The following is a 17,523-nucleotide window of genomic DNA, read 5'->3' as shown; positions in this document are numbered from 1 at the left end:
CAAGTCCAAAAAAAAACAAAAAAACACACATTTTCAGCAAATTCAGGAAATTTACCATAGAAATATAGCATTTCTCATCTTTAAATATATTGAACATATTTAAACATATCACTAGCACCATCTATTGCCTCATCTGCATAAACGTTTGCATGCTTAATTAAAATCATGTTGCATGCTCTCACTTTGTGAAGTTCTGAGGTGGTGTTTATGAATATCACGCCCTTATATTAAAAAGACTCTGATATGGTCATCAAATTAACAATAAAATGCATATATATATATTTTTTTTTTTTAATATACAATATATTTCATAATACTGTGATAAAAAATATTTGACATGAACAAAAATATAAAATACAGTGTGACCAGGGTATAGATTCACCAAATGACTCTTATAAGCATGTTCTTGTAATGAATCACTTAAGACAACCCAAAAATTCATGGTCTGAATCACTCTGCCAAATGAATCATTAAATGAACACACTAAATTAGTCTGAGTGTTACGGAATCGACATATTTCTATTAAATACTCCTGACAGGCAAAATAATCAATTACTTAATTATTGTTGCCTGTCAGGAGTATTTAATAAAAATATTGATTAATTAATTAATAATTTAAAAATGAGATTTTTGAGCAAATGACTCTTATGAATTAGTGAATTAGAATTCAGTGAATCAACAACAAAAAGTGAAACCGGTGTTGCCCAACTCACAAATAAATTACTCTTACTTTCAGTGAATCAACTGAAATGACTCACAAACTACTCAGAATCACACTGACAAATTTCACAGAATGAACTCACTGAACCAGTCCGAGCGTTATTGAATCAACATCTGACATGCATAATAAACTACAAGATTTTACTACTTTCAGTGAAACTTTAAGTAGTAAATTTTCATTAAACTCTATATGCTTCTGCAGGATTTTTGGTGATAAATTTAAATTAAATGTATTATTTTTATTTTTTTTAAATGCATTATTAACTGCCTATTTTATAATACATAACATTCATTTTGAATTAATTGCACTAAATTAAAACGTTAATTGACAGCCCTTATTTCACATAGCACGTGTGTCTGGGTATTTATCACATAATGGCCCCTCAGCTGAAAGCATCCTTTAAATGCATCTGTCTCGCATCAGCACGCATTAGTGGATATGCCAAGAGCCAGGCAGAACGCTGGAGCTGGTTCCAATATTCTCTCCCTGAAGTGGAGCTGACAGAGCTGCAGCCTCACAGACGGGACGCACCGAGAGAACACTACGTCCAGAGCACAACAACATAATGACATCAAACTGGGTCATGAGACATGCTGCGAAGAACTCAAGAACACTGAACTTTTAAATCACTGCTCGCATTCGTATAGAGGTTACACAACACAAGCCATGCATGAAGCATGCATATTTTGTGCATTTGTTCATGACAGAATGCAGTATGAAGACAAATTTGCTCCTTATCGAGATCCACAAAGAGGTCACATAGTTTGGAAGTTTCTGTTCCTATTTGGAAATGAATGTGCTCAGATCTAAAATTGGGATTTATCTATTTAAACTTCGAAAATCCTGAAAAGAAACTGTAACAATGGGAATCACAATGACAGACTACTTTCCTTTAAAGAAACAAACTGCATGCCTGAGAAATTCCCTCTTGTAAATATTTTGCTTTACCAAAAAAAAAAAAAAAGAAATCCCTTTGAAAGAAAAATGCTCAATATTAAGTGACTTTCCAACCCTTCAAGAAGGTCATATGCATCTTTGTTTGGAAACATATACAATTCAAATCTCAATATGTGCAAATATCAAACTTCTTGTAAAAAAAAAATAAATAAAATAAATATATATATATATATATATATATATATATATATATTTTTTTTTTTTTTTCTGTACATATTTAGTTTTTCTATAATTTAGTGAAAATGTTGTTTAGGTGGAGGCTTAAAGAAATAGTTCACCTGAAAATGAGCGTTTGCTGAAATCCTCAGGCCTTCCAAGATGTAGATGACTTTGTTTCTTCATCTGAACAGATTTGGAGAAGTTTAGCATTACATCACTTGTTCACCAATGGATCCTCTGCAGTGAATGGGTGCCGTCAGAATAAGAGTCCAAAAAACATCACAATAATCCACAAGTAATCCACACCACTCCAGTCCATCAATTAACGTCTGAAGTGAAAAGCTGCATGTTTGTAAGAAACAAATCCATCAAGACATGTTTTACTTCAAACGTAACTTCCGGCCGTAATGAGAGCTTTATTCACAACATTGATTTCTGCAGTGAAAAAGTTTGAATCAGGAGAGAAATCGGCACAGATCAAGCATCATTTACAAGCAAAAATAGTTGAGAGAGGAAAACAGCGGATGGACTTTGTCCACTGGAGGAAGCATTATTATGAATTATAGACTCGTATTTTAGCCAGGAGCAATGGTTTAAAGATGAGTCAATGATAAGTTTGTTTATGAAAACACAGCTTTTCTCATGACAAGATTATGGACTGGAGTAGTATGGATTACTTATGGATTATTTTGATGTTTTTATCAGCTGTTTGGACTCTCATTCTGACGGCACCCATTCACTGCAGAGGATCCATTGGTGAGCAAGTGATGTAATGCTAAATTTCTCCAAATCTCTTTAGATGAAGAAACAAACTTGGATGGCCTGACGTTGAGTGATTTCAGCAAATGTTCATTTTTGGGTGAACTACTCCTTTAAGGTGGAGCCATTAAATGAGCTCTTATAGGTTTTCAGCCTTTGCGTTTTCTTGCTTTTTAATCATATTTATTTTATATAGTGCAAAAATTATCTAAACTAAAAACAACCAATCTAAACCATCACATAAGAGGAAAAAACCTCTCTCCAATCTCGCCGAATACATCATGGGAAGTTTTCATCAAAACAGACTGTAAGTGACCTTTTGTGGGGTGTGGAGTGACATGAGAGGAGAAAACTATTCACCGAGCATCTACGTAACTGCTTACAGAACAGCAGACGTTTCCCACAAATATCCTCAGGTGTTGACGCTACCTCGCATTTTAACATGTGGCCTCCAAACAGCTTAATACCCTTCCACTTAGACCTAGTTAGAAACAGCTTTCCACAACTATTACCGCAGATCTAAAAAGTGGAGTACGGCCCAGATTGTTATGTAAATCCAGTACTAGCAAAGGTATCTGCACAGTTTTATATCTACTATCTACTGAATGAACTGGAGTAGACCTGCCACTGTATATTATGTCATTAATATTAGGGTATTGTATTTTCAGTGTTTTCAACTCAGCCCACAATTACTCAGACAAAATATCCTTACAAATACAAACTATTTACTATTTAACTTATATGACATACTATCACTAATTGAACTTGGAACGTGTTTGTTGATATTTACACTTGGTTCAAACGGCCACAATTTACATTTTGTGTAAACAGCATCTACATTAAAGTGAAAATAAGTTATTATGAGGGAAATGTTTTTCATTCGGGTTTGTTTTAAGTCTTAACGTCATTTTACCGTCTGAATCCAACGTCCCATGGCGTCCTTTCAACGGAAAGTAACATTAGCGTTTTCTTTTTGAAATGACAGTAGACTCTGTTCCAGGCCTGTAGCCAGCTATGAGGTCACCGAGGTCCGGACCTCAGTCAATTTTTTATGTTCAAAAATAAAATTTGTTCTCTGAATGCTAATTTGCTGTTTAAAAACTCCTCATATGAATGTCTGCATGTATAATGAAGTTTAGACAGTTTGCAAGAATGTTTAGCGTTCGTGGTGTGAAAATAATCGCTGCGAGACGCTAGCGGAGAGTGAAGGTGCGGGCGCCGCCTCTGTGTTGCCAGATCCAGCTATTATAAGCGTTTTTGGAATTGTGTTTTCCACTTAATTTGATACTTTAGAAAGTTAATCAAGTGAGAAGTTGCAGTTTAGGGTCAGTGATATCTTTATCTTATTTTATTTGCGCAGATTTGATATAATTTCGGTTTATTTATTTTTCAGTTTTAATTTGTTTTTATTGCAATACCTGGCAACTGCATAGCCGGCACTTAAACTGACATTAATCAAAAAGGCCCATGGACAGGTTATTGCTGACAGGATAGCACATTCGGCAAGGGAAACGCAAAAATATCAAGATATTATCTATTAGAAACATTATCAACGCTGCCAAAAGCAGTAGCATTTAGCACTTATAACTCAGATTTGTAGAAGTAGGTTACAGAATGAAATGAAATGGCCTACGCAAACACTAGCCATGAAGATTCAGCGTTCACTGTTTATGCTTACTAGCGAGGTGCGTACTGACTGTAAAGTTTCGCGGTTGATTGATAGCTAACAGCAGAAAAAAAAGGTTGAAATGCATATAAGCTATTTATCAACTCATTATTTTATAGTTAAGCCTTTCATGTGACATGGCATCCAATAATGAACCAAATTACTCACCACTGTTTGAAAAATAATATTTTCCATCAATCCCAAATTACATCCTGCTTGGAGTAGATTAAATATCATGGCGATAAAATCTGAGGGAAATGCTAAAAAAGAAGAGGTTAGAAATCACTTCATACAGCCGCAGCTCTCCTGTTGAACTGAAACTGGCCTGGAACAGGTATGATTTAAACAATTTCTCATCCGTTATATAAATAGCAGCTCCTTAATATGAATCCAACAACGACATTGACAAGAAACTGAAAAACGCTCACTGCTCTTCATTTATTTCTTTGTTTCTGACAGTTTGCTTATGTGAACAATTACGAAACTTGAAGCAACGTTTACTTTTATTGAAAAGTACTTGAAGGCTACAGGCCATTGTTTTAATTAGATTTGTAAACATTTGTATTAATATTTATTTTTTAAATAATAGCATGTGATCAATTATAGTTTTTATTTTTTTCATTCTTTGTAGAGAATTGTGATATTTCCCCTGTAGAGGCAGATGAAATGTTGATAATGTGACAATCCCTGATGGGAAAATAAAAATGAAGATGAGATTGTTACAACCAGCGAGATCCTCAACTTGGCTGGTCTTTTCTATCAACCAATTCGTTTCTCCGTTGATGAGCACCATAATTCTGAAGTGTGGACATACCAGTACGAATCAAAAATCCTTTGGCCAAACAGTGCATTAAAATACCTGGCAAGCAACCAGGACTGATTGTCCACCCTGGCATCTACCGCTCCACAATATTTCTTTGTGAAGTGTAGCAGCATGTAAACCGATCAGCTTTTCTGCGTACTTTCCTGCGCAATTGACGACAGAAGCACATGGCATTATAAGAAGGCCAAAACTGTGCTCTTTGCAAAAAAAGACCCAGCATGTGATACTTACAACATTGCTTAAAGCGAGAGTAACCTCAAAAATAAAAAGCGACCAGCCACAGATCTTTTTGTTGTTTATTTAGTTTATATAGTTTATTTGTTACTGAGTGTCTCAAAACAAACTGAATATCCTCATGTGATGGCAAATCCAGTGATTATTTCATCCTCAAAGGCTCTTGTTGTATCAAAATAAATATCATAAACATGGCTGTTTCCAGGCAGACTGATAAAAAAAAACTCTGTGCCCTTACTCCCAGAAGACATGTCAGCCAATCAGATTAGAGCTTGCCAGATTGAGAAAATACTTTCCAATATGCATCAGAATGTCATTGAACTGTGTGCGGTCGGTGAATGTGCCATCTGATGGTGTAGTTAAGGCATTTACAAGCAGAGACAAACTGGGTCACGCTAACTAACAAAACCCAACCCTAATCAACATTTTGGACATAGAAAATCATGTCAAATCAGATATTCTACAATAGTTTACCTAAGCAAATAAAAACATATTTTTACTGTCTCTTGTTGTGTTTTAATACAGTAATTTCTCTTTTAAGGTATGCAGTTTCTGTTCTAGTTTCAAATAGCGGAATTATACAAATAAAGCTTATTTTTTAACAAACTTTGCAAACACCCCTTACATATTTTAATGATTATTCTTAACCTTGCAATATTTCACTATTTTATCTAGGGCTTGACAGTAATGAGCTAACGTGTGGCAAAAACTTGAATTTACCTTCCATGTTGAGAAGAAGCTCCACAAGTTTAGCACCTTGATTGAAACCCAAACATTTCATCAAATCCATGGCATAATTACATTAGTCAATTAACAATAAACTAGGTTTATAGTTCTTAATCAAAATATCATTGTTCCCCACCCTACATGTTTTTCTTTTTGATAATCCATTTAACTTGGATGCACGTTATAATACAGAAGAAAATATCTGCTGCTATTTTCGTTTTGTCGCAACTTGAATATTAGTCTGTATCAGCCAGGACTATTAAAGGAATAGCTAACTCACTTTAAATAATTCTGTCATCATTTCCTTTATGCAATATGACTTTTTCCTTCGTAAAACACAAAAAGAGAAATTTCACAGAATGTTCATGTCGCTCTTTTCCACACAGTGAAAGTGAATGGTGACCATGGCTGGCAGTCTCCAAAAATGACAAAAAAAAAAGTAGGCCTATCATAAAAGTGCACAACACACTGCAAAAATAATTAATTATATTATAATTAATAATAATTTTCGAAATTGTTAAAACAAAGATTATTGGCTTATGTTTTACCAGAAAATAATATTTCTGTGACTTTTTGGTGAAATTTACTTTTGAGTGAAAATTGTTTCAATTTTTTTTATCATGATGTGTCAAATTTGATTTTGAGCATATTCATTTATCACAAATAAGATTTGCCAAATAAAACACAAAGGAAGATTTCAAGTACGTTACTCCAATTTTTACTTTCCATGATCCGTAGATGAATAAAAAAAGGGGTTTGGAATGACATGAGGCTGAGTAAACGATGACAGAATTAAATTTTTGACTGAACCGCTTTAATAGTGGGCTGCACATCCGTATAACAAAGTGTAAGTAATCTTTTTGTTTAGGCTTGATTGCTTGAGGGATTATTGACGCCTCAGGACAGGTGAGCCGACTGTTTTCCCAGATTAGACTTCTGGCTCATGTTCCTTTGCTCTCTTACATAAGCATAAATACTAATTAGACCTGATTGGACTTCTAAGTGTTTGAGCCAAGAAACTCCATAATCAGTCATACAAAAAGAACAAAAATACAGCGCTTAGTCCATTGACAGTGTTACATATGATTTATAGCCTTGCGTAAAATGTAATCCTCTTCACGACATGCCTTGAGGTGCATTACGCTCAGAATGAATGAATTGACAGTGGTCACATGAAGATGGATTAGATCAGATTTCATATTTGGACTCGGTCCAAGGGCACTGGGGAATGCATTTGCAAGTTAGCAAGTGGTATGGAGTATATTAAAGACATATTAGTCAGGGTTCAAAGGGCTAAGCTGTGTTTCCTCCTATTCCATAGAACTGAATGGAAAGACTTCCTTCAAAACTGATACTTTTTATGACATTAAGATACTTCCAGAACAAATAGAAATCATAAATCAAATCTAACATCAACAGGTTTTTTTTTTTTTTTTTTAGGTCATGGGACAAAGGTTACGGCTCCTATGGTAGATTCTGGCAAAAGTACACAAAAGTAAAATAAAACAGCATAAAATTTCACCCTTTTGGTGGAAATCTCATAAATTTCCTTGAGAAACAACAAGAAGTGCCATCTTTGTTGCCAATGAAGCAGTCTGCAGTAATTTATAGTGTTGTGAGATGCCAAACAGTTTTTGTAACTAGAGATAGAGTTCATTGAAAGAGGAGAAGCCCTCACACATGATGAGAAACATGAGACGGGTCTGGCAGTGGTTCATGAGCTCAACTTAACAAAATATAGCCAGACTAAGGAAAATGAGGTCAGGACTCCCAAGTGGGACATCGTTTTGGCTCGGCGAGTACATAAAGTTCACCCTTTCTCTATCTTTTCTTCTCTCGCCAGCCTTTATCAATACTGTCAAGAGCAAAACAATCATTTAATTTATCACCAACTTTATCATCTTGGTACAAGGAACCACCACAACCACCCAAAAAAGCAGCCAGTATCTGAACATCTATTCGTTTTGCTAGATATTGGTGGAAAACATCTCTTTAATAGAGATTTCATAATAGAGAGCATGTCCTGATAATGTTTACCTTGACAAACATATACAAACATGAAAATTCTGTCATTATTTGCTCATCCTCATGCTTCTGCAGAACACAAAACTTTACTCAGTGTTTTGGCCATATAATGAAATGGACTAGTGTTGTTTTGGACCCCACTGACTTTCATTGTATGGACAAAAGCATTTTTTTTAAATATCATCTTTTGTGTTCCACAGAAGAAAGTAAGTCATACAGGTTTTGATTTGAGAGTGAATAAATGATGACAGAATTTCCAACCAATGTGGTTTGAATGCCGGATGTGCTACAAAGTTTCATATTCTTGGGAAACAGTCATGACTAGCTAGATAGTTTCTCCAACCATGTATTGTACTGTGAAGCAGCAAGCTACGCCGTTGTTTGAAAAACGCACCCTCAGTGTCGCCACCTTGTGGATGAACTAATTTGCACCAAAAAATCAAGGTGTATGTGTGAACTGAGCATAGAGAGTTCAGGTGGTTAGAAAAATTGGGCTTTGCGCAAACACTACACGCATACTTTGCTGTTGACAAAACTTGTCACGTGCACTATATGCATACCCTAGCGTTTGTGTGAAAATCGCATATACTTTGGGTGTAATTGACCCCAGTAAACACACTGAGAAATGGGGATGGGGGCGATAAGCAACCACTTAGATCACCCTAGCAACCACATAATTTATTAAAAAACACTTTTTAGCAACATATTGGTAACCAAACCGTTGATGGTAGCCATTGACTTTCATACTTTTAGTATGGAAAAAAAATAGTATTTAAGTCAAAACACTTAAACAACCAAAAAAGCTATGTATTAGTAACTGTTTGGGCTTAAGCGACCCCAGAAAGCGCATCAAGACTTGGAGATGGGCTCTTTTGACTTGAGGCCACTTAGCAACCACTTATTTCACCCTAGCAACCACATAATTCACTTTAAAAAACATTTAAAGGATGCATTGATACAATATTTTAAATTGTTCTCTGATATCTACATAGAAGGTATGTGGCTTAGGTAAGGGCAAAAATTCTCCAGAAACAGTTGTACATGTGCATTTACAACCCTAGGACATCTCCCTAGAATGAAATGGTCTGTTATTGGCTTATTTGGAAGGGTCATGAATAATAATGTTGAGCTCTGCTCTGATTGGCTGTTTCACAGTGCGGCTCATTTCAGTAGCTCACAGCAGGAAAGAAACACAGGGAGGAAAATATATATTTCAATACTTTCTCTCGCAGTTATATCATCGGGTAATTATACTGTATATAATTTGCGGCCATCAGTGAGCTCTATTGCGGGGCACTGAAACTGCTTTCAAATGCACGATCGCTTTTTATTTTCACTTTCGCTTTCGAGAATCGCGATCACACAAACTCTGTTTATACTATGGAGTGGCAGTACTTACCACACATTTTACAAGATTAGATTGTCAGTGGTGTTCAGGATCTGTAAATCATTCGCCATCATCCTCAGTCATCTCTCCTTACTCTGTTTATGTGGTAAGTGAAATCTTATGTACTGTAATGTAACAGGCTACCGCTAGCAAGGAGCTAAGCATGTCCCTTTAGTGGCTCACGTTATTTTATTAGAACGCATTATTTGCTTTCCGTGCCTCTCTGAATACAGACACCAACCCATCCCTGCACTTCACACCTGCACAGCCTGGAACATAACATTTATTTCCATGATCTGCCATTTTCGCTGTTGTCCTCAGAACTTCTTATGCTTCGGCTGAACATGGGCGGGTATATGCAAATATTGAGGCGTAACTATTAGTGATCCCGACTGTTACATCACAGTCGGTGTTATATTCTGATTCGCTTATTTTTCAGTGGTCTTTTTTATTCAAGAGATTTACATAAGAAAGAGGAAACAATGGTCTTTGAGGCTCACGGTATGTCATTTCCATGTACAGAACTCTTATTATTCAACTATGCCAAGGTAAATACAGTTTTCCATTCTATGGCACCTTTAAGCAATGAAAAAGCAATGTAAGATAGTAAGCAAGCTGTTGACGGTAGCCACTGACTTCCATATTATGGAAAAAATACTATGGAAGTCAATGGCTACCATCAACTGTTTGGGTTTAAGCGACCCCAGAAAACACATCGAGACTTGGAGATGGGCTCTTTTGACTTGGGGCCATTTAGCAACCACTTAGATCCCCCTAGCAACCACATAATTCACTTAAAAAAAACACTTAAGCAATGAAGAATGCTTGATGACAGAATTTCCATCCAAGAGTTGATGGTAGCCATTGACTTCCATAGTATTTTTTTCGTAATATGGAAGTCGATGGCTACCGTCAAGTCTTTGGGCTTAAGCGACCCCAGAAAACACATCGAGATTTGGGAATGGGCTCTTCTGACGTGGGGCCACTTAGCAACCACTTATATCACCCTAGCAACCACATAATTCACTTAAAAAAACACTTAAGCAATGAAGAAGCAATGTATTAGTAAAAAAACTGTTGACGGTAGCCACTGACTTCCATATTATGGAAAAAATACTATGGAAGTCAATAGCTACCATCAACTCTTTGAGCTTAAGCGACCCCAGAAAACACATCGAGACTTGGGAATGGGCTCTTTTGGGGCCACTTAGCAAACACTTAGATCACCCTAGCAACCAGATATACAGTATCACTAAAAAACACTTACCAACTAGCAGTGTATTGGCAACCAACCACACAACTCCAGATATTTTTCAGAAAATGCAAAAACTGTTTTAATACATAATGTCAATTTAAAGTCTCCCAGACACAGACAAACGCCTGCCAATTACCAAAGCACCAACCTGCTAATTAACTCCCTCCCAGTTGCAGTCACTTACAGGCAGCATAAGTGAAACGAAGCTGGGAAAGGCGGCGTGGAGAGATCAGCGATAAGTGATCTGACCCAGATCAACACCCTCGGGGGGACGACCCTGCGTGTCTGTCTGTCTGTAACAAATGAGAGCGTGTAAGAAGCGCCCAAAAGCCAGTCAGAGAAATCACAAATATTTTGCCTACATGACATTCCATTAATAATAATTTAATCACAGCACACCAGGCCATAGCAAAACACATTGTCAAAGACGCTGTTCCCCCAACGTGAACTTCTGGCAATTGCGCATTTTGGCATTATAGAGTCCAAATTCTGAAATATTTTAAGTGAAGCATGATTCCTCTGCCACATCTGGCACGATCATATTTATAACTATAACACAGATATGGGGAAAGAAAATTAAACACAGCTTTGCCAAGCTCAGATAAATTTTTAGTTCAAAGAAATAAATTCAAATGAGCGTTAGTCTTGCATTTAACAAACAAGAGAACTTTTCCCATGGAATAGGAACGTTATTCCAAACAGACATGATACTCAAAGACCCACTCAGACAAAAAAGAGCATTTAGCAACTGATATATAATCAAATTATTCTGTTTTGGCATTCTAGTATTCTCAGAGGCTATAAAATAGGCCAAGACTTTGCCTAATATTGCGACATTTCCATTGCACAGATCTTGACTAAATAAAAGTACGGATGACAGTTGAGTTACAGTTTCCAAAATGTCCATTTTGCAGGTGTTTATTTGGCTGAGCTTATGCTGATCGAAATTAACTGACCGATGACTTAAAGGGATAGTTCACCTTCAGTTGCTGGTCTCCATTGACTTCCACAGTATGAAAAAAAACACTATGCAAGCTATTGAGGACCAACTGAAGGTGAATCTCTTTAAATACTGCTTGTATATGATGAACATGTTTTTGAAATGTAAGAAAACTAAAGTAAAAACAAAAATCAGATGTCTTAAAGAAAAACTTGTTAAAAAGAAAACTTTAATCATTTGATTTAAGGTATTTTTCTTAAATCATTTGAACTTTTATTAATAAGTCTTTTTAAAAAGAAAACCTTAAATCATTTTACTTATTCTTAATATTATTATTAACATTTTAAATTATTATATAAACTGATTTTTTTTTTTGTCTGCCAAAGACATATGGTGTGATCACAGGTCAATAAGTGTCTTGAAATATTAAATACTAAATTATTTGAATAATGTTGACTCCCTAAAAACGTATGATATTTCAGAATTAAAAATGGGGGTTAAAAAAAAACTTTGTTAAAAAAAAATAGCTGAAAATAGCTGAAATATTTTAAAACTTAAAAAATAAATTATGAAACAATAATTTGTTTGTTTTTTAAATAGATGCTTTAAAAAAATTAAGTCTTTAAAAAAATATGAATTAGTAATATGTACAATTTAAGAAAAATGTAAAAAAAAAAAAAAACATGCATACACATAAATACTGTAAATAAACACTTCCTTTTTAAAAATCATTATTTAGTTTTTTATAGCTTTAGTGGTGGTTGCTTTAGACATTCTAAAAACTATATGTGACCCTGGACCACAAAACCAATCATAAGGGTCAATTTTTCAAAATTGAGATGTATGCATCATATGAAAGCTGAATAAATAAGCTTTCCATTGATATATGGTTTGTTAGGATCGGACAATATACAACTATTTGAAAATATGGAATTTGCGGGTGCAAAAAAATCTAATCATTGAGAAAATCGCCTTTAAAGTTGTCCAAATGAAATTCTTAGCAATGCATATTACTAATCAAAAATTAAGTTTTGATATATTTACGGTAGGAAATTTACAAAATATCTTCATGGAACATGATCTTTACTTAATTTCCCAATGATTTTTGGCATAAAAGAAAAATCGATAATTTTGACCCATACAATGTATGTTTAGGCTATTGCTATAAATATACCCCAGTGACTTAAGACTGGTTTTGTGGTCCAGGGTCACATATTCTCCAGATCCAGTCAGAACAGACGGGTTCAATAGTCTGACAGTAATCCGTTAATTTATTGTCTAATATTTCATATCTCTTGTCCTTCTGTGCTTTTATGTTCTTTTTGGTTTTGCGGAGGCTGACAGATTTCATTGTCTCCTTTCCACTGGTTTGGCTCTCATGTTTGCTGTTATTCATTCCCAGTTTGCTTTTTATCGATATTGACACATTGACAATCAGAAAACAATAGAGCTGTTAAGAGCGTGACCTTCAGAAACGATCAAGAGTAATTCAGCAGAACTCTTCCCTAAGTAACCCTGATGTGTTAACCTGACCGTTGCTATATCAATAAACCGCAGCAGGCTGGCGAATGATCACATCCCAGCTTTCCTTCAGTTCCATAAGTCGCAGAGAGCCAAAGCTCTTCAGTGTTTTCTGCAAATGAGCCATTTAAGTGCAGTTTTATACAGTGATTTGAAGGCACCGCTGCTGAACCTCTATCAAACCTGGTAGTGTTCCTCATTTACATTTACGCATTTGGCATTCGCTTTTATCCAAAGCAAAAAGCAATGAGTTCCCTGGGAATCAAACCTGTGACCTTGGCGTTGCATGCAACATACTGTACAGTTCAGCTCTTTAAATCTCTGTGATTTGCATTAAATAGCTATGAACTTCTTGACGCCTTGCTGAGACAAAACAGAAACCGCCACGTTCACACTCACCTTGGGTGGATTTGGTGATTATTTGCTTTGAAATGAATTGTATTAATGTTGGCTTGAGTTTTATCTCTTTCTGAGCTGTTGCGGAAAGGCCAGTACAAGTTCAGGGAATGGAGCTATTTTTGACATTTGGAAAGCATCGTGTGTCTGATCATTTGTTATTTTATGAATTTATGAATCAAAACATTAGTGGGACAAACAAGAGTGTCTGCGATTAAAAATGTAGTCTCCAGTACATGTGCCAAGTTTACTCAAATGTTATCTTTCTATTCATCTTAGTTTAATATGGTTTTGAAAAAAACTTGTATACTATTTTCAACTAAAGTTAAAATTTAATAAGTCTAACTATCAGTAATATATTTCTCTTACACATCTTAAAGTGTACACAACAATTTTTATTTATGGCATGAATTATTACTGATTAATGCTATTTACAAAAAATGTCATTATGCATCTGTTTTCTATATATATAATATTATATAACATAATAATATATAATATAATATTTATATATAATTTTTTTGTATTTATTTTATTTTATTTTATTTTAAAATGTAATAAAATTATTTAAAATGTAATTATTTTTATTTTATTTTTATTTTTTTGTTCTTTATTAGGACAATTGTATCACTCTTGACATTTTTTAATTTATGCCCTCAAATAATTCCATGACAACCACATACACTACCATAAAAAGTTTGGAGTCTGTAAATTTTTTAATGTTTTTGAAATAAGCCTCTTATGTGCACAAATTTATTTGATTAAAAATACAGTAATACTGTGAAATATTTACATAAAATAGCTGTTTCCTATTATAAAATGTAATTTATTCCTGTGATGAAAAGCTGAATTTTCAGCAACATCACTCCAGTCTTCAGTATCACATGATTCTTTAGAAATCATTCTAATTTGCCAGTTTGCTGCTCAAGAATCATTTAGTAATATTGTCAATGTTGAAAACAGTTGTGCCGATTAATAATATTTTTTGGAAATTGTGATACATTAATAGATTTTTTCCCAGATTATGAATAAAAAGTTCAGCATTTATGTGAAAGAAATTATATACATCATCAAAAGTGTTGCTTTTGATCAATTGAATGCATCCTTTCTGAATACAAGTTTTAATTTCTTTAAAAAAAAAGAAAAATCTTACTGAAGGCAGTGAAAGTCTGTTGTGACTTATGAATAAGACCTCCATCGAAGCCCATTATTGTGCTCATCTTTCATCAGTCGGTTGTAACTGTATGATCATTGCTCAACACACCCCACATCTTCAGATTTATTCCATTTCAATGAAGATAAATAAGCTATTTTTTTTAGTTCAGCTGATCTGAACAATTCCTACCCAAACAATTTAGTTAATGAGTGGAGTGAGTCACAACACATCGCACATGCTTTTGGTTAGGATTCAAGTGTTAACTACAGGACATGCTGAGACTTCTGAGGTTCAGGGCCGGTCTGGGAAAATCTCGAGAGCAGCTGCTTAAAGCTAATTACAAAAAAGGTCTGAGAAAAGCTTTTTTGCAGATGCATCTTGATCTGATGTATATCTATAATCTTGGCAGTTATGGATCTGCATGAGGAGATGTGGTCTGGTAAACATGGGTAACTACAGGACATTGTGTTCGGTGCAGGTTTGGGAAAGTCCCAATCGCTCGGCGTTTATTTAGGTCTGGTTCAGTTTCTCAGCATCCCATGGATCTCCATCACTCCAGCTTTCATCCACCCCCACATCCAGACCTGATGGTTTGGCTGTGCTTTTAAAACATTAAATGATGCTTATTAAGGGATGTTAATTAACTGTTGATGCTGTGTACTTTGTTAGGGGAAACTATTTTATACACATGCAGGCCGCATGTGTATAACACACTTGACAGTTTGTTCCATGGAGAAAAAGCAATAAAACACTTTCAAAATGAATAAATACCAGCCACTTCCCACAGGACCAATAGAGCACAACAAGTACTGCAAGTGAAAAATCCTGTTCATTTCTTTATAGGAGCATTGTTTTTTGCTTTAAAAACAAATCTGCCATAAGCTCAGAGGTTATCAGCTTATGATGTAAGCTTATGTTGAAGCCATCAGCAATAGTTTAGTTTTTTACATTTACATTTACATTTAGTTCAACATTAAGTTGCATTAGTTCAACTTAATATTTAAAATTGTGTTAAACAGTGCAATTTCTTCTGAAGAACTACATTACCCATGAATCCTGAAGATAAAAAATGCAAATCACGAGGAAAGAGCTCCGCCCACTCTCTTAAAGAAATGCAAATGTCTCTCAATCTCATTATACTCACAGAATTCTTATATTTGAGTATATATGGATATTTTGAGATAAAATTGAAATGTTTTTCCCCCCTATACTTATAAAGAACCTTAAATCAATTGTTTTATGTTTACTATAATTTTTATTTGATTAGGTCAATTGCATAATAATAATAATAATACATGAATAATTACATGAATAATAATTATGTATTATTATTATTGTTGTATTATTATGTATTATTATTATTATTATTATTAACAATAATAACAACAATTATATATGTGTCATTATTGTTATTATTATAGTCTATATAACTGTTACTATAATAATAATAATTATTATTATTATTATTTACAATAATAGCAACAATAACTATTATTCAATCTATATAATAATATGTTCTTGATATGAATTATACTTATTATGTCTGTATAATAATAATTCACATTATAATAATTGCATCTTTATTATTATTAACAATAATAACAACAAAATAATAATAATTATTTTGTTATTATTATATAATCAATGCAATAATAAAATGTGTCATTATTTTTATTATTGTCTATAATAACAACAACAACGATAATAATTAATATAAATATTATTACTAAATGTCGTCATGAATTATTTATTTATTATTAACAATAATAACAACAAAAAGTATTCATTTAAGTCATTTAATAATGAAAATGAATTGGCTATTGAAGTATCGCTATTGATAGCACTCTATTGATGAATATGAAAGGAAATTAAGTGATTTCAAAGTGATTTCATGGAGTCTTTAGTGTGTTGACATTCTTTTGCAAACACTGTATAACCGTAACCGTCCAAAAACAGTTATCAAGTATTGCTACCATTGTAAAACCATTATAAATGAATATGGGATTAAGGTTTCAGAATACTTTTGCCAATTTATTTTCATTATTAAATGACAACTGATGGCTAAAACCAAGTAATCTGAGTAACAACTGCAGTAAATGACGGGTTACCATGTTAATTTTGTAAAGTTGCTCTACATATGCAGCAAAATCAGTGTGTTGAGAAGCTAACAAATGACTGAGCGTTTAATAGAAGTTTAACTTACTCATCTTCACTCTTGCATAACTTACTGAGCTCCTAGAGGACTAGTAATCAAACTGTCAGGCGCTGGATGCTGTTCATTGAACCTGTCAGATGATCATATAGACTACGCGTGACATCCGCACGCGCTTTACGTTACTGGGACTTCTCACCGGAGGCGTCACGCGCTGAGTATATGTCGGAAGAAGCAGCGGACTCACCCGTGATTTAAAGTTTCGGCGCAGAAGAGCGGAGAAAGCAGCAGGGAAAGGTCGGCCTCGGCCGCGGGATCCTGTCGGAGCAGCAGCGCATCTCTGAGCTCTCCATCCCCGCGTCAAGAGCGCCGCAGCTCCGCGCCTGCCCCGCCGCCAGAGCGCAGAACCATTAACCTCTACCTGACCACAGCTGCACGCTTCAGCACACAATCAAGCCTCAGTCCGAACGAATAATGTATTATTATGAAACACTGGCCTCAAAACGTATGAAAATCACTGCATTTAATAGAATACCAAACTGTTGCATATGGGGGAAAACGCCCCCCTTAAGGATTGTGCAAGTTTTTTCAGTGAAACAATAGTTAAATGTGTGGTTCAGAAAAGTTAGCATAGTTTTAGTGACAA

The 17,523-nt window shown here is 34.7% G+C and overlaps 1 protein-coding gene across 4 annotated transcripts in view; it reads right to left on the bottom strand.

Annotated features, from left to right (window-relative positions):
- LOC131534873 (zinc finger protein 469) overlaps positions 1 to 17,262 on the bottom strand; it is a 281,478-nt gene extending 264,216 nt beyond the window's left edge. The window contains exons 1-2 of one of the 4 annotated variants that reach the window (XM_058767980.1): positions 17,125 to 17,262; positions 10,861 to 11,005 (exon numbers count right to left, since the gene is read on the bottom strand). The gene's annotated coding sequence lies outside the window, so the exon portion shown is untranslated. Of the gene's footprint in view, positions 1 to 10,860; positions 11,006 to 16,928; positions 17,072 to 17,124 lie in introns of those variants that run through there. The other 3 variants (XM_058767981.1, XM_058767979.1, XM_058767982.1) reach the window with 3 other exon arrangements.
- Between the last annotated feature and the right edge of the window lie 261 nt (positions 17,263 to 17,523).

Source organism: Onychostoma macrolepis, chromosome 25 (assembly GCF_012432095.1).
Source record: "Onychostoma macrolepis isolate SWU-2019 chromosome 25, ASM1243209v1, whole genome shotgun sequence".
NCBI lineage: Eukaryota > Metazoa > Chordata > Actinopteri > Cypriniformes > Cyprinidae > Onychostoma > Onychostoma macrolepis.
Note: the sequence above shows the minus strand (reverse complement) of the source record. Positions and strands in the feature narration are given on the sequence as shown.